Below are 18,578 nucleotides of genomic sequence, written 5' to 3' on the forward strand. Positions count from 1 at the left end.
GGGCCTCTCGGGGGTCTGTGCGGGCCTGCCGGGGGTCTGTGCGGGCCTCTCGGGGGTCTGTGTGGGCCTGCCGGGGGTCTGTGCGTGTGTGTGCAGGCATTGTCCGATGTCTATCATTTTTTTTCTTATAGAGTTGTATTAGCGCCGGATTGCGCATGATGGTCACACGTTTCATCTGTTTTTTTGCTGGATCCATCAGAAAAGCTGTTTCCAGCGGATGGAGAAAACGTACAGAAGAACGGTTTTTCTGTCCGGCGAAAAAATGCACAGCGACGGATCTGGCGAAAAATGTATGAAACTGAGATGTGAAATGAAGAATCCGGCCTCCGAATCCGGTTTCTCATGCATTTTTTCCATTGAAATCATGCACATCTTTCATTCTCTCTCTCTAAAAAAAAAAACCTGACCAGTTGCATCAGTTTTTCACTATTTGCAACGGATCCGTTTTTTCAAAACTTCACCAGATCCTGCCTGATGCATAGATGTAGATACTGTAGATATATGGATTGTTAGGCTACTTTCACACATCAGTTTGTTTCTGTCAGGCAGGATCCGGTGAATTTGTGGAAAAACGGATCCGTTGCAAATAGTAAAAAACTGATGCAACTGATCCGTTTTTTAGAGAGAGAGAGAGAACGGAAAATGTGCATGATTTCAATGGAAAAAAATTAATGAAAAAACGGATTCGGAGGCTGGATTCATCATTTCACATCTGTTTCATACATTTTTTGCCAGATCCGTCGCTGCACGTTTTTTCACCGGACAGAAAAAACTTTCCTCTGTATGCTATCTCTGTCCAGCGGAAAGTTTTTTTTTACGGATCCGGCAAAAAAAGGGATGAAACATGTGGCCATCTGGCGCAATCCTGTCACTAATACAACTCTGAGAAAAAAACGGATTCGGCGAAAAAAAAACGGATCCGTTTTTTTTGCAAAACTAGCTGGATTGTGCCTGATGGCAAAAACCTGATGTGCGAAAGTAGCCTAACTATACATATATCTATCTACATCTATCTCATTCCTTCTGTCTATCTATGTATCTATCTGTCTATGTATCTATCTGTCAATCTATCTGTCTATTTATGTGTGTAATGGAGTGTGGGATGGACAAATGTTAAAGAGGAGGTTGGACAAGACATGACATCACAAATCTTTTTTTGTTCAATAATACATCTTTATTTAGCTTTCAAAAACACATACAAAACTGCGTAAAAAAAGCATCAATAACCGTGCAAAAAACGCATCAAAAAGGCACCTGCATTTTCTGCCAAGACCTGTGGATTTAGTGCAGAAAAATTCGCAGGCAAATCTGCAACGTGTGCACATACCCTAAGTCTGCAGACTTCAGTCTGCAGCGTGCATCACATAAATGCATCATAGAAGTGTGTGGAGTAAGGGTATGTGCACACGTTCAGGATTTCTTGCAGAAAATTCCTGACAAAAAACGGACATTTCTGCCAGAAATCCGCATGTTTTTTTTGCGCTTTTTTGCACGTTTTTTGTGCGATTTGTTAGCGTTTTTTCCCAATGCATAAATAGTGGGAAAAAACGTGCAAATCCGCAAAATTAATGAACATGCTGCTTTTTTTTTTACCGCGATGCGTTTTTTAGCGGAAAAAAACGCATCATGTGCATAAAAATTGCAGAAATCCTGAACGTGTGCACATAGCCTTATGGATGCAGGAAAGATATATATCTTGGTACCGTGTTAGCCAGTGGATAGAAAAATATTTAGAATTGAGACTCCTCAGTGGTTGATACCTTTTAATGGCTAACTGAAAAGATGGTAGCAAATTGCAAGCTTTCGAGACTACTCAGGTCTCTTCATCAGGCATGGACTAATAGAAATTCTGAAGAATCACATATGGAGTTATGGAAGAATTAATCCAGAATTGAACCAGAAGAGAACTGAAGGTAACTGGATACTTAGTCACTGTAAACAATGTTTCTGTTTGCCTTCACTCTGACCCCTGTAATCCTTCACTTTCTACTAACCCCCTGCCCCCCCCCCCACCCCCCCCCCCACCCCTGGAATCCCTACACCTAGTAAGGAACTGTTCATCTCCTCTTCAATCCTCCCTATCCATCTCACCTCCTCCTCAGAACTGTTCCTCAACATACAATCCTCTGTCTACAAACACAGAGAGCCTCCTCATGATCTCTCCTGCTCCCACCTGCTACACTCTCTCTGCTCCTCCTCACTACCTGCGATATCTCTCCAAATCCTGGCCCTCCTCACCACACCCCTACAGTCATTTCTACCTCCCATTCACGCTCTATCAAATTTCCGTAACCTCTCTAACCTTATACCCATTCGCCCGGCCCCCACTTCCCCAGTCCCACTAACAGGAGCACTATGGAATGCTCGCTCTGTCTGCAACAAACTTTCCTACGTCCATGTTATTTTCATTACTAACAAACTTTCTTTCCTCCATATCACCGAAACCTGGCTCACCCCTTCTGACAGAGCCTCTCCTGCTGCACTTTCATATGGTGGATTCCACCTTTCACACACACCCCGTCCCAGCAGCAAGCATGGCGGAGGAGTTGGTTTTATCCTGTCAGATAACTGCTCCTTCACCCACATCCCACTGCCACCCTCTGTTACCCTCTCTTCCTTTTAGGTGCACTTTGTGAGCATCTACTCCCCCACCAACCTCCAACTGGCTGTTATTTACCGCCCCCAGGGCCAGCCACCACCTTCTTTGACCACTTCATTACCTGACTACTTCATTTCCTGTCCGCTGACATCCCCACTATCATCATGGGTGACTACAATTTCCCTCTCAGCTGCCACTAAACTTCTCTCACTTCCTCCTTTGGCCTCCCTCAATGGTCTTCTGCAGCCACTCACAAACATGGCCACACACTGGATCTCAACTTCACCAGCCTCTGCTCCCTATCTAACCTCTGTAAGTCACCTCTACCTCTTTCTGACGACAAACTGCTTACATTATCTTCCCTCTCCTCTCCAGGTCCACAATCCCCACCCCACAAACTTGCACACCCTCGCAGAAATATCAAATACCTCGATCTACACTGACTCTCTGAATCTCTTCTTCCTCTTACAGACATAAGTTCCTTACACAATGGTGGATGCCGCTGCTGCTTTTTATAACACCACAATAGCTGCAACTCTTGAATCGGCTGTCCCCTCACACATACCAAAGCTCCCAAAATCAACAGACAACCCTGGCACAACAGCCTGACCAAAGAACTGAGGCGGGCTCCCAGGGTTGCTGAGCGGAGATGAAAAAGATCACACACCAACAAGGACTTTACCGCATTCAAACAGTCCCTCACTAATTTCAAGACCACACTCGCTTCAGCAAAACCTACTTTTCATCTCTCATATCCTCCCTGTCTCACAACCCTATACAGCTATTCAACACCTTCAATTCTCTCCTCCATCCCCCAGCACCTCCTCCCTCTCCACTCATCTCAGCTGAAGACTTTGCCTCATTCTTCAAACAGAAGATTGATAACATCAGAGAAAGCTTTGGCCTACAACCCCCACAACCCCTATTCCTAACTAGTCAGCCCTCCTCCTCAAAAACAGCTTCTCCACCATTACAGAAGACCAACTTTCCACCCTCCTCTCAAGATCACATCTCACCACCTGTGAACTTGACCCAATCCCATCCCACTTCATCCCAAACCTCACCACAGTCTTCCTCCCAACTCTAACCCATCTCTTCAACCTATCAACAACTGGTGTCTTCCTGTCATGCTTCAAACATGCCTCAATCACACCTATCCTCAAAAAGTCCTCTCTTGACCAATCCTCTATATCTAGCTATTGCCCAATATCACTTCTCCCCTTTGCATCAAAACTACTTGAACAACATGTCCAATTTGAATTGTCCTCCCACTTCTCTTCCTGCTCCCTCTTCGACCGTTTACAATCTAGCTTTCGGCCACATCACTCTACTGAAACTGCCCTAACTAAAGTCACCAATGACCTGCTGATTGCCAAAGCCAAGTGACAGTACTCTGTCCTCCTTCTCCTGGACCTGTCATCTGCCTTTGACACAGTGGACCACTCACTATTACTACAGACCCTTTCATCTCTTGGCATCACAGACTTGGCCCTATCTTGGCTCCCATCATACCTAAAAGACCAGACATTCAGTGTCTCCCACTCACACACCACATCCTCACCTCGCTCCCTGTCGGAGTCCCGCAAGGTTCAGTCCTAGGGCCCCTGCTCTTCTCCATTTACACCTTGGGACTGGGACAGCTCATAGAATCTCACCGCTTGCAGTATCACCTCTACGATGATGACACACAGATCTACCTCCCTGGACCAGGTATCACCTCCCTACTAACTAAAATCCCACACGGTCTGTCTGCTATTTCATCCTTCTTCTCTGCTAGATTTCTAAAACTCAACATGGAAAAAACAGAAATCATCATCTTTCCCCCATCTCACTCGACTTTCCCAACAAATTTATCCATTAAAGTAAATGGCTGCTCACTCTCCCCAGTTCCAAAAGCTCGCTGCCTCGGTGTAAACCTTGACTCTGATCTCTCCTTCAAACCACCTCTCCAAGCCCTTTCCACCTCCTGCCGACTTCAACTCAAAACCATCTCCCGGATCCATACATTCCTCAACCAAGAATCTACAAAAACTCTATGCCCTCATCAGCTCCCATCTTGACTACTGCAACCACTGCTGTGTGGCCACCCCTCTAACTCTCTCGCGCTCCTCCAATCTATCTTAAACTTTGCTGCCCGACTAATCCATCTATCACCCCGCTATTCCCCGGCCTCTCCTCTCTGTCAATCCCTTCACTGGCTCCCCATTACCCAGAGACTCCAGATCAAAACCTTAACCATGGCATATAAAGCCATCCACAACCTATCTCCTTCATACATCTGTGACCTCGTCTCCCGGGACCTACCAGCACGCAACCTCCGATCCTCAAAATATCTCCTTCTCGACTCCCCTCTTATCTCATCTTCCCACAATCGCATACAAGATTTCTCCCGTGCATCCCCCCTCCTCTGGAACTCTCTACCCCAACATATCAGACTCTCGCCTACTGTGGAAACCTTCAAAAGGATCCTGAAGACGTACCTCTTCCGACAAGCCTACAACCTGCAGTAACCACCGATCCACCAAACCGCAACACGACCAGCTCTGCTCTCACCTATAGTATCCTCACCCAGATTGTTAGCCCTAGCGGGCAGGGTCCTCTCTCCTCCTGTACTAGTCGTGACGTGTATTGATTAACCCCTTCACGACCCCAGCTTTTTCCGGTGTTTTGTTTTCGATTTTGCTCCCCTCCTTCCAAAGCCATAACTTTTTTATTTTTCCATCAATATGGCCATGTGAGGGCTTATTTTTTGTGGAACAAGTTGTACTTTTGGATAACATCATTGGTTTTAGCATGTCGTGTACTAAAAAACGGGAAAACAATTCCAAGTGCGGTGAAATTGCAATAAAAGTGCAATCCCACACTTGTTTTTTGTTTGGCTTTTTTGCTAGGTTCACTAAATGCTAAAACTGACCTGCCATTTTGATTCTCCAGGTCATTATGAGTTAATAAACACCAAATATGTCTAAGTTGTTTTATATAAGTTGTAAAAAAAAATCCAAACTTTGCTAAAAGAAAAAAATTGCCCAATTTTCCGATACCCGTAGTGTCTCCATTTTTTGTGCTCTGGGGTTGGGTGAGGGCTTATTTCTTGCTTGCCGAGCTGTAGTTTTTAATGATGCCATGTTGGTGCCGATACATTCTTTTAATCGCCCGTTATTGCATTTTAATGCAATGTTGCGGAGACCAAAAAACATAATTCTGGCGTTTCGATTTTTTTTCTCGCTACGCCGCTTATCGATCAGGTTAATCCTTTTTTTTTGTTGATAGATTGGGCGATTCTGAATGCGATGATACCAAATATGTGTAGGCTTAATTTTTTTGTTTTAATTTGAATGGGGCGAAAGGGGGGGTTATTTAACCCCTTCCCGACCTTTGACGCACCGTATGCGTCATGAAAACCTGTGCCATTCCGACCTGTGATGCAGCATATGCGTCATGGCCGGATTGGGCTCCTGCAGGCCGGGTGAAAGGGTTACCTGTAATTTCACCTGGTCTGCAGGGACAGGAGGAGTTGTACTTTAGCCCAGGGCTTCACCCCCCCGTGGCTACGATCGCTCTGGATGGCTGTTGAAAGTGAAACTGCCAATCAGAGCGATTTGTAATATTTCACCTAAAAAACTGGTGAAATATTACAATCCAGCCATGGCCGATGCTGCAATATCATCGGCCATGGCTGGAAACACTGATGTGCACCCACCCCACCCCACCGATCGCCCCCCCAGCCCTCCGATCTGTGGTCCGCTCCCCTCCCCTCCGTCCTGTGCTCCGCTCCCCTGTCCTCCTGTCCGCTCCCCCCATGCTCCAATCCCACCCCCCGCGCTCCAATCCAACCCCCCCGCACTCCGATCCACCCCCCCACACTCCGATCCACCCCCCGCACTCCGATCCACCCCCCCCGCACTGCGATCCACCCCCCCCCGCACTGCGATCCACCCCCCATGCTCCGATCCACCCCCCCGTACTTCCCCCCCACGCCATCATACTTACCAAGCCTCCCGGGGTCCGTCCGTCTTCTTTCCTGGGCGCCGCCATCTTCCAAAATGGCAGGCGCATGCGCAGTGCGCCCGCCTAACCTGCCGGCCGGCAGATTCGTTCCAATGTGAATTTTGATCACTGTGATAAAACCTCACAGTGATCAAAATAAAAAAAACAGTAAATGACCCCCCCCCCTTTGTCACCCCCATAGGTAGGGTCAATAATAAAATAAAGAATTTTTTTTTTTCCACCAAGGTTGGAGTTAGAACTAGGGTTAGGGTACGGTATGTGCACACGTATTCTGGTCCTCTGCGGATTTTTCCGCAGCGGATTTGATAAATCCGCAGTGCTAAACCGCAGTGGATTTATCACAGATTTACCGCGGTTTTTCTGCGCATTTCACTGCGGTTTTACAACTGCGATTTTCTATTGGAGCAGTTGTAAAACCGCTGCGGAATCCGCACAAAGAAGTGACATGCTGCGGAATGTAAACCGCTGCGTTTCCGTGCAGTTTTTCCGCAGCATGTGTACAGTGATTTTTGTTTCCCATAGGTTTACATTGACCTGTAAACTCATGGGAAACTGCTGCGGATCCGCAGCGTTTTCCGCAGCGTGTGCACATACGTTTAGAATTAGGCTATGTGCACACTGTGCGGATTTGGCAGCAGTGTTCCATCAGGTTTACAGTACCATGTAAACATATGGAAAACCAAATCCGCTGTGCTCATGGTGCGGAAAATACCGCGCGGAAACGCTGCGTTGTATTTTCCGCAGCATGTCAATTCTTTGTGCGGATTCCGCAGCGTTTTACACCTGTTCCTCAATAGGAATCCGCAGGTGAAATCCGCACAAAAAACACTGGCAATCCGCGGTAAATCCGCAGGTAAAACGCAGTGCCTTTTACCCGTGGATTTTTCAAAAATGGTGCTGAAAAATCTCACACGAATCCGCAACGTGGGCACATAGCCTTAGGGTTAGGGTTGGGTTGGAATTAGGGTTGTGGTTAGGGTTAGGGGTGTGTTGGGGTTAGGGTTGTGGTTAGGGGTGTGTTGGGGTTAGGGTTGTGATTAGGGTTATGGCTACAGTTGGGATAAGGGTTAGGGGTGTGTTGGAGTTAGAATTGGGGTACCAGCATATGGGGTACCAGCATACTCAGGACAAACTGCGCAACAATTATTGGGGTCCAATTTCTCCTGTTACCCTTGAGAAAATAAAAAATTGCTTGCTAAAACATCATTTTTGAGGAAAGAAAAATTATTTTTTATTTTCACGGCTCTGCGTTGTAAACGTCTGTGAAGCACTTGGGGGTTCAAAGTGCTCACCACATATCTAGATAAGTTCCTTGGGGGGTCTAGTTTACAAAATGGGGTCACTTGTGAGGGGGTTTCTACTGTTTAGGCACACCAGGGGCTCTGCAAACGCAACATGACGTCCGCAGACCATTCCATCAAAGTCTGCATTTCAAAAGTCAGTACTTCCCTTCTGAGCCCCGACGTGTGCCCAAACAGTGGTTTACCCCAACACATGGGGTATCAGCGTACTCAGGAGAAACTGGACAACAACTTTTGGGGTCCAATTTCTCCTGTTACCCTTGGGAAAATAAAAAATTGTGGGCTAAAAAATCATTTTTGAAAAAAGAAAAACATTTTTTTATTTTCATGGCTCTGCGTTTTAAACTTCTGTGAAGCACTTGAGGGTTCAAAGTGCTCACCACACATCTAGATTAGTTCCTTTGGGGGTCTAGTTTCCAAAATGGGGTCATTTGTGGGGGATCTCCAATGTTTATACACACAGGGGCTCTCCAAACGCGACATGGTGTCCGCTAATGATTGGAGCTAATTTTCCATTTAAAAAGCCAAATGGCGTGCCTTCCCTTCCGAGCCCTGCCGTGTGCCCAAACAGTGGTTTACCCCCACATATGGGGTATCTGCATACTCAGGACAAACTGGACAACAACATTTGGGGTCCAATTTCTCCTATTACCCTTGGCAAAATAGGAAATTCCAGGCTAAAAATCATTTTTGAGGAAAGAAAAATTATTTTTTATTTTCATGGCTCTGCGTTATAAACTTCTGTGAAGCACCTGGGGGTTTAAAGTGCTCACTATGCATCTAGATAAGTTCCTTGGGGCGTCTAGTTTCCAAAATGGGGTCACTTGTGGGGGAGCTCCAATTTTTAGGCAGTGGAGCCAATTTTTCATTCAAAAAGTCAAATGGCGCTCCTTCCATTCCAAGCCCTGCCGTGCGCCCAAACAGTGGTTTACCCCCACATATGAGGTATCAGCGTACTCAGGACAAATTGGACAACAACTTTAGTGGTTCAGTTTCTCCTTTTACCATTGGGAAAATAAAAAAATTGTTGCTAAAAGATAATTTTTGTGACTAAAAAGTTAAATGTTCATTTTTTCCTTCCATGTTGCTTCTGCTGCTGTGAAGCACCTGAAGGGTTAATAAACTTCTTGAATGTGGTTTTGTGCACCTTGAGGGGTGGTTTTTAGAATGGTGTCACTTTTGGGTATTTTCAGCCATATAGACCCCTCAAACTGACTTCAAATGTGAGGTGGTCCCTAAAAAAAAGGTTTTGTAAATTTTGTTGTAAAAATGAGAAATCGCTGGTCAAATTTTAACCCTTATAACTTCCTAGCAAAAAAAAATGTTGTTTCCAAAATTGTGCTGATGCAAAGTAGACATGTGGGAAATGTTATTTATTAACTATTTTGTGTCACATAACTCTCTGGTTTAACAGAATAAAAATTCAAAATGTGAAAATTGCGAAATTTTCAAAATTTTCGCCAAATTTCCGTTTTTATCACAAATAAACACAGAATTTATTGACCTAAATTTACCACTAACATGAAGCCCAATATGTCACGAAAAAACAGTCTCAGAACCGCTAGGATCCATTGAAGCGTTCCTGAGTTATTACCTCATAAAAGGACACTGGTCAGAATTGCAAAAAACGGCCAGGTCATTAAGGTCAAAATAGGCTGGGTCAAGAAGGGGTTAAACTTTTATTTTTTTATTTTCTTTTACCATGCTTCAATAGCCTCCATGGGAGGCTAGAAGCTGGCATAGCCTGATCGGCTCCTATGTAGTAGATTTACCGCTTTGTGATGAGCGCCGAGCACAGTCTTATGTTCTGTGGGTCTTCCGATCTACATGGATCCTCATAGACTTTAATGGCCGAGTCTCATTAGCAAAACTGATGAGAATAGGATATGCCTTCAGTCTCACTAATTGAAGGCACGGATCAGTTTTTAAAACTAATGTGTGCATGTATCAATGAAAAAATATGTAGAATTGAGCGTCCTCAGTGGTTCATACCTTTTAATGGCATGTATCAATGAAACTTTCGGAGTCAGGGTGTTGTCTGAAAAAAGGGGAAAAAAAAAAACATCGGACAGCACCACGCATGTGGGAATGTAGCCTTAGGCCGTGAGACTCAGATCGAGCCTCTCCTTGACTTACACTGAGCCCACAGTCCCAGAGGTTTACAGATCATCTTTCTCCTCTGGCTCTGCTCAGTGGTATATGCAGAAACCATCTACCTGAGAACTTAAAGGGAACCTGTCACCTGAATTTGGCGGGACTGGTTTTGGGTCATATGGGCGGAGTTTTGGGGTGTTTGATTCACCCTTTCCTTACCCGCTGGCTGCATGCTGGCCGCAATATTGGGTTGAAGTTCATACTGTGTCCTCCGTAGTACACGCCTGCGCAAGGCAATCTTGCCTTGCGTAGGCGTGTACTACAGAGGACAGAGAATGAACTTCAATCCAATATTTCGGCCAGCATGCAGCCAGCGGGGAAGGAAAGGGTGAATCAAACACCCAAAAACTCCGCCCATATGACCCAAAACCCGTTCCGCCAAATTCAGGTGACAGGTTCCCTTTAAATTTCATAATGTGGAGCATCAATAAACTACATTAGGTAGTGAGCTGCTGCTGTGCCCCACGGGTAGCGGGATCATGTTGATTTAGGAGATAATGCGCTTTACTACACTACAATGGCAGGTGCCGTTCTATGACAGCTCAGAACTCGCAGTGCAGGAAGGTTGAACCCAACCACAATCTTTTGGGCGGCAGTAGACCACTATATCCACTGTTACCGCCCACTGAGTTAACCCTTCAACTTGTCTCAATAATGCTACTTTTTAAGAACTGTGAAAATACACACATCCATGATGCACGATCCGGCCAATATCAGCAGCCTGATACACGCCTATAAGGGCTCCTACAGCTGAACGTATTATTGGTCCTACTGCGATCCGATTGCATTCGGACCAATGTTATTCTATGGGGTCGTGCGCATGTCTGATTTTTTTCCTTGGACAGAGCCGGGGAAAATACATTGCTGAATGTCTGAGTTTGGTCCGATATTCGGATTGCACTTGACCTTGCAAGTCAATGAGTCTGTGAGAAAGATTAAGCTGCATTCAGATGACTTGTGGGTGCCATCCAATTTCCGCTGTGACAAAGTCACTGATAAAGTGCTGGAGGGGAGATATGGCATCAGTATTATAAAAGTTTTTCCTCCAGCACACTATGTGTTGTGAGGGTTAAGCTAAGTTACATAATGGGCTGGCCTTTATGTGGACATCCATAGAGTGGGTGGGAGGATGTCCACCTTATCTCCCCTTGCAAAGCCGGCATCGCCGTGTGCTGACAGGATCTGTTTGGTGTCACAGTCATGTGATCAGTCACATGGGGAGAGGAGTCACATAGTCTGGGGCTTAAATAGCTGGCTTCCAAAGGCAGCAGTGTTCTGGGGTCTGCAGAGGAAGCGCTCCAGGAAAGTGTTGGTGCCTGTGTTAACCCCTTCATGACCTTGGGATTTTTCGTTTTTCCGTGTTCGTTTTTCACTCCTCTCCTTCCCAGAGCCATAACTTTTTTATTTTGCCGTCAATTTGGCCATGTGAGGGCTTATTTTTTGCGGGACAAGTTGTACTTTTGAACGACATCATTGGTTTTAGCATGTCGTGTACTAAAAAACGGGGAAAAAATTCCAAGTGCGGTGAAATTGCAAAAAAAGTGCAATCCCACACTTGTTTTTTGTTTGGCTCTTTTGCTAGGTTCACTAAATGCTAAAACTGACCTGTCATTATGATTCTCCAGGTCAGTACGAGTTCATAGACACCTAACATGACTAGGTTATTTTTTATCTAAGTGGTGAAAAAAAATACCAAACTTTGCTAAAAAATAAAAATAAAAATTGCGCCATTTTCCGATACTTGTAGCGTCTCCATTTTTCGTGATCTGGGGTCGGTTGAGGGCTTATTTTTTGCGTGCCGAGCTGGCGTTTTTAATGATAGCATTTCGGGGCATATACGTTCTTTTGATCGCCCGTTATTGCATTTTAATGCAATGTCGCGGTGACCTAAAAAACGTAATTCTGGCGTTTTGAATTTTTTTCTCGCTACGCCGTTTAGCGATCAGGTTAATGCTTTTTTTTAATTGATAGATCGGGCGATTCTGAGCGCGGCGATACCAAATATGTGTAGATTTGATTTTTTTTAATTGATTTATTTTGATTGGGGCGAAAGGGGGGTGATTTAAACTTTTATATTTTTTTTACATTTTTTTTAACTTTTTTTTTAACTTTTGCCATGCTTCAATAGCCTCCATGGGAGGCTAGAAGCAGGCACAACTCGATCGGCTCTGCTACATAGCAGCGATCTGCTGATCGCTGCTTTGTAGCAGAAATGGAGGTGTGCTGTGAGCACCGACCACAGGGTGGCGCTCACAGCCACCGGTCATCAGTAACCATAGAGGTCTCTAGGACCTCTATGGTTACAATGGAGACGCATCGCTGACCCCCGATCATGTGACGGGGGTCAGCGATGACGTCATTTCCGGCCGCTTCCCGGAGTTAACCCCTTCCCGACCCATGACGCCACGTAGGCGTCATGAAAGTCGGTGCCAATCCGACCCATGACGCCTATGTGGCGTCATGGAAAGATCGCGTCTCTGCAGATCGGGTGAAAGGGTTAACTCCCATTTCACCCGATCTGCAGGGACAGGGGGGAGTGGTAGTTTAGCCCGGGGGGGTGGCTTCACCCCCCCGTGGCTACGATCGCTCTGATTGGCTGTTGAAAGTGAAACTGCCAATCAGAGCGATTTGTAATATTTCACCTATTATAACGGGGGAAATATTACAATCCAGCCATGGCCGATGCTGCAATACCATCGGCCATGGCTGGAAACACTAATGTGCCCCCACCCCACCGATCGCCTCCCAGCCCCCGATCTGTCGGGTACACTGCTCCGGCTCCCCTCCATCCTGTGCGCCGCTCCCTCCGTGCTCTTGTCCGCTCCCCCCGTGCTCCAATCACCCTCCCCCGTGCTCCAACCACCCCCCCTGCACTCCGATCCACTCCCCCTGCACTCCGATCCACCCCCCCTGCAGTCCGATCCATCCCCCGATGCTCCAATGCACCCCCCCCGTGCTCCGTTCCACCCCTCCCACGCTCCGATCCACCCCCCCATGCTCCGATCCCCCGCCCCCCGTGCTCCCCCCCACCCCATCATACTTACCGATCCTGCCGGGGTTCGTCCGTCTTCTCCCTGGGCGCCGCCATCTTCCAAAATGGCGAGCGCATGCGCAGTGCGCCCGCCGAATCTGCCTGCCGGCAGATTCGTTCCAAAGTGCATTTTGATCACTGAGATAGATTATATCTCAGTGATCAAAATAAAAAAAATAATAAATGACCCCCCCCCCTTTGTCACCCCCATAGGTAGGGACAATAAAAAACTAAAGAATTTTTTTTTTCCCACTAATGTTACAATAGGGTTAGGGGTAGAGTTAGGGTTAGGGTTAGGGCTAGGGTTAGGGGTAGGGTTAGGGCTAGGGTTAGGGTTTCGGTATGTGCACACGTATTCTGGTCCTCTGCGGATTTTTCCGCTGCGGATTTGATAAATCCGCAGTGCTAAACCGCTGCGGATATATGGCGGATTTACCGCGTTTTTTCTGCGCATTTCACTGCGGTTTTACAACTGCGATTTTCTATTTGAGCAGTTGTAAAACCGCTGCGGAATCCGCAGAAAGTGACATGCCGCGGAATGTAAACCGCTGCGTTTCCGTGCAGTTTTTCCGCAGCATGTGTACAGCGATTTTTGTTTCCCATAGGTTTACATTGAACTGTAAACTCATGGGAAACTGCTGCGGATCCTCAGCGTTTTCTGCAGCGTGTGCACATACCTTTAGAATTAGGCTATGTGCACACGGTGCGGATTTGGCTGCGGATCCGCAGTGGATTGGCCGCTGCGGATTCGCAGCAGTGTTCCATCAGGTTTACAGTACCATGGAAAACCAAATCCGCTGTGCCCATGTTGCGGAAAATACCGTGCGGAAACGCTGCGTTGTATTTTCCGCAGCATGTCAATTCTTTGTGCGGATTCCGCAGCGTTTTACACCTGTTCCTCAATAGGAATCTGCAGGTGAAATCAGCACAAAAAACACTGGAAATCCGCGGAAAATCCGCAGGTAAAACGCAGTGCCTTTTACCCGCGGATTTTTAAAAAATGATGCTGAAAAATCTCACACGAATCCGCAACGTGGGCACATAGCCTTAGGGTTAGGGTTGGAATTAGGGTTGTGGTTAGGGTTGTGATTAGGGTTATGGCTACATTTGGGATTAGGGTTAGAGGTGTGGGGGGGTTAGTGTTGGAGGTAGAATTGAGGGGTTTCCACTGTTTAGGCACATCAGGGGTCTCCAAACGCAACATGGCGCCACCATTGATTCCAGCCAATCTCGTATTCAAAAAGTCAAATGGTGCTCCCTCAATTCCGAGCCCCGACGTGTGCCCAAACAGTGGTTTACCCCCACATATGGTGTACCAGCATACTCAGGATAAACTGCGCAACAATTACTGGGGTCCAATTTCTCCTGTTACCCTTGTGAAAATAAAAAAATGCTTGCTAAAACATCATTTTTGAGGAAAGAAAAATGATTTTTTATTTTCACGGCTCTGCGTTGTAAACGTCTGTGAAGCACTTGGGGGTTCAAAGTGCTCAGCACATATCTACATAAGTTCCTTGGGGGGTCTAGTTTCTAAAATGGGGTCACTTGAGGGGGTTTTCTACTGTTTAGGCACACCAGGGGCTCTGCAAACGCAACGTGACGCCCGCAGACCATTTCATCAAAGTCTGCATTTCAAAAGTCACTACTTCCCTTCTGAACCCCGACGTGTGCCCAAACAGTGGTTTACCTCCACATATGGGGTATCAGCGTACTCAGGAGAAACTGTACAACAACTTTTGGGGTCCAATTTCTCCTGTGACCCTTGGGAAAATAAAAAATTCTGGGCTAAATAATTATTTTTGAGGAAAGAAAACGTATTTATTATTTTCACGGTTCTGCATTATAAACTTCTATGAAGCACTTGGGGGTTCAAAGTGCTCACCACACATCTAGATAAGTTCCTTTCGGGGTCTAGTTTCCAAAATGGGGTCACGTGTGGGGGGTTTCTACTGTTTAGGCACACCAGGGGCTCTGCAAACGCAACGTGACGCCCGCAGACCATTTCATCAAAGTCTGCATTTCAAAAGTCACTACTTCCCTTCTGAGCCCCGACGTGTGCCCAAACAGTGGTTTACCCCCACACATGGGGTATCACCGTACTCAGGAGAAACTGGACAACAACTTTTGGGGTCCAATTTCTCCTGTAACGCTTGGGAAAATAAAAAATTCTGGGCTAAATAATTATTTTTGAGGAAAGAAAACGTATTTATTATTTTCACGGCTCTGCATTATAAACTTCTGGAAGCACTTGGGGGTTCAAAGTGCTCACCACACATCTAGATAAGTTCCTTTCGGGGTCTAGTTTCCAAAATGGGGTCACTTGTAGGGGGTTTCTATTGTTAAGCCACATCAGGGGCTCTGCAAACGCAACGTGACGCCCACAGAGCATTCCATCAAAGTCTGCATTTCAAAACGTCACTACTTCACTTCCGAGCCCCGGCATGTGCCCAAACAGTGGTTTACCCCCACATATGGGGTATCAGCGTACTCAGGAGAAACTGGACAACAACTTTTGGGGTCAAATTTCTCCTGTTACCCTTGGGAAAATAAAAAATTGCAGGCTAAAAGATCATTTTTGAGAAAATATTTTTATTTTTTTTATTTTCATGGCTCTGCGTTATAAACTTCTGTGAAGCACTTGGGGGTTCAAAGTCCTCACCACACATCTAGATTAGTTCCTTTGGGGGTCTAGTTTCCAAAATGGGGTCATTTCTGGGGGGATCTCCAATGTTTAGGCACACAGGGGCTCTCCAAACGTGACATGGTGTCCGCTAATGATTGGAGCTAATTTTCCATTTAAAAAGCCAAATGGCGTGCCTTCCCTTCCGAGCCCTGCCGTGCGCCCAAACAGTGGTTTACCCCCACATATGGGGTATCAGTGTACTCAGGACAAACTGGCCAACAACATTTGGGGTCCAATTTCTCCTATTACCCTTGGCAAAATAGGAAATTCCAGGCTAAAAAATCATTTTTGAGGAAAGAAAAATTATTTTTTATTTTCATGGCTCTGCGTTATAAACTTCTGTGAAGCACCTGGGGGTTTAAAGTGCTCAATATGCATCTAGATAAGTTCCTTGGGGGGCCTAGTTTCCAAAATTGGGTCACTTGTGGGGAAGCTCCAATGTTTAGGCACACAGGGGCTCTCCAAACGCGACATGGTGTCCGCTAACAATTGGAGCTAATTTTCCATTCAAAAAGTCAAATGGCGTGCCTTCCCTTCCGAGCCCTGCCGAGTGCACAAACAGTGGTTTACCCCCACATATGAGGTATCGTCGTACTCGGGAGAAATTGCCCAACAAATTTTATGATCCATTTTATCCTATTGCCCATGTGAAAATGAAAAAATTGAGGCGAAAAGAATTTTTTTGTGAAAAAAAAGTACTTTTTCATTTTTACAGATCAATTTGTGAAGCACCTGAGGGTTTAAAGTGCTCACTAGGCATCTAGATAAGATCCTTGGGGGGTCTAGTTTCCAAAATGGGGTCACTTGTGGGGGAGCGCCAATGTTTAGGCACACAGGGTCTCTCCAAACGCGACATGGTGTCCGCTAACGATGGAGATAATTTTTCATTTAAAAAGTCAAATGGCGCTCCTTCCCTTCCGAGCCTTACCATGTGCCCAAACAGTGGTTTACCCCCACATGTGAGGTATTGGTGTACTCAGGAGAAATTGCCCAACAAATTTTAGGATCTATTTTATCCTGTTGCCCATGTGAAAATTAAAAAATTGAGGCTAAAAGAATTTTTTTGTGAAAAAAAAGTACTTTTTCATTTTTACGGATCAATTTGTGAAGCACCTGGGGGTTCAAAGTGCTCACTATTCATCTAGATAAGTTCCTTGGGGCGTCTAGTTTCCAAAATGGGGTCACTTGTGGGGGACCTCCAATTTTTAGGCAAACCGGGGCTCTCCAAACGTGACATGGTGTCCGCTAAAGAGTGGAGCCAATTTTTCATTCAAAAAGTCAAATGGCGCTCCTTCCCTTCCAAGCCCTGCCGTGCGCCCAAACAGTGGTTTACCCCCACATATGAGGTATCAGCGTACTCAGGGCAAATTGGACAACAACTTTCGTGGTCCAGTTTCTCCTTTTACCATTGGGAAAATAAAAAAAATTGTTGCTAAAAGACAATTTTTGTGACTAAAAAGTTAAATGTTCATTTTTTCCTTCCATGTTGCTTCTGCTGCTGTGAAGCACCTGAAGGGTTAATAAACTTCTTGAATGTAGTTTTGAGTACCTTGAGGGGTGCAGTTTTTAGACTTTTTAGACACTTTTGGGTATTTTCAGCCATATAGACCCCTCAAACTGACTTCAAATGTGAGGTGGTCCCTAAAAAAAATGGCTTTGTAAATTTCGTTGTAAAAATGAGAAATCGCTGGTCAAATTTTAACCCTTATAACTTCCTAGCAAAAAAAAATGTTGTTTCCAAAATTGTGCTGATGTAAAGTATACATGTGGGAAATGTTATTTATTAACTATTTTGTGTCACATAACTGTCTGGTTTAACAGAATAAAAATTCAAAATGTGAAAATTGCGAAATTTTCAAAATTTTCGCCAAATTTCCGTTTTTATCACAAATAAACGCAGAATTTATTGACCTAAATTTACCACTAACATGAAGCCCAATATGTCACGAAAAAACAATCTCAGAACCGCTAGGATCCGTTGAAGCGTTCCTGCGTTATTACCTCATAAAGGGATACTGGTCAGAATTGCAAAACACGGCAAGGTCTTTAAGGTCAAAATAGGCTGGGTCATGAAGGGGTTAAATGCCGCTGTCTGCGTTTGACAGCGGCATTTTACTAGTTAATAGGTGCGGGCAGATCGCGATTCTGCCCGCGCCTATTACGGGCACATGTCAGCTGTTCAAAACAGCTGACATGTCCCGGCTTTGATGCGGGCTCACCTCGGAGCCCTGCATCAAAGCAGGGGATCTGACCTTGGACGTACTATCCCGTCCGAGGTCAGATAGGGGTTAAAGGACCTGAACTGTGGACATTGCTAGCCGTGAGCGGGCTGAGCCCCGCTAGGAGAAGGACTGTGTTTTGTTGTTTTGTCCAGAGAGCCGTGTTTATTTTTCCCAGCTTGGTCTATACTGCCTTTAATAAACCAAGCACGTTCTTAAAGAGACAGTGTTCTATTTCTGCCTCTGTGTCCAGCCACGTGAGCCGTTCTACCACACCACGGACTGACAGTATAAAGAAGATGGAGACATTTTTGTCTCCATCTTCCTCTCATCCAAGAAAATAGGATCAAACTATTATCTCACTATGAGTTTTTGACAGGGGACACGCGGCCATTCAGCATATTGTGGTCCGTACTTGTGCAGCCACACACAGGTGTAAACCCAGCCGTAAAGGGAACCTGTCACCAGAAAAATTGCTATTATCCTACAGATATGGGGTCAATATACAGGTTAGTAGAGTTATTAACCTGCCTGGCGCTTGAACTTAGCCGAATGCTGCTGGAAGAAAATTAACTTTATTCTC

Source organism: Ranitomeya imitator, chromosome 3, assembly GCF_032444005.1.
Source record: "Ranitomeya imitator isolate aRanImi1 chromosome 3, aRanImi1.pri, whole genome shotgun sequence".
NCBI lineage: Eukaryota > Metazoa > Chordata > Amphibia > Anura > Dendrobatidae > Ranitomeya > Ranitomeya imitator.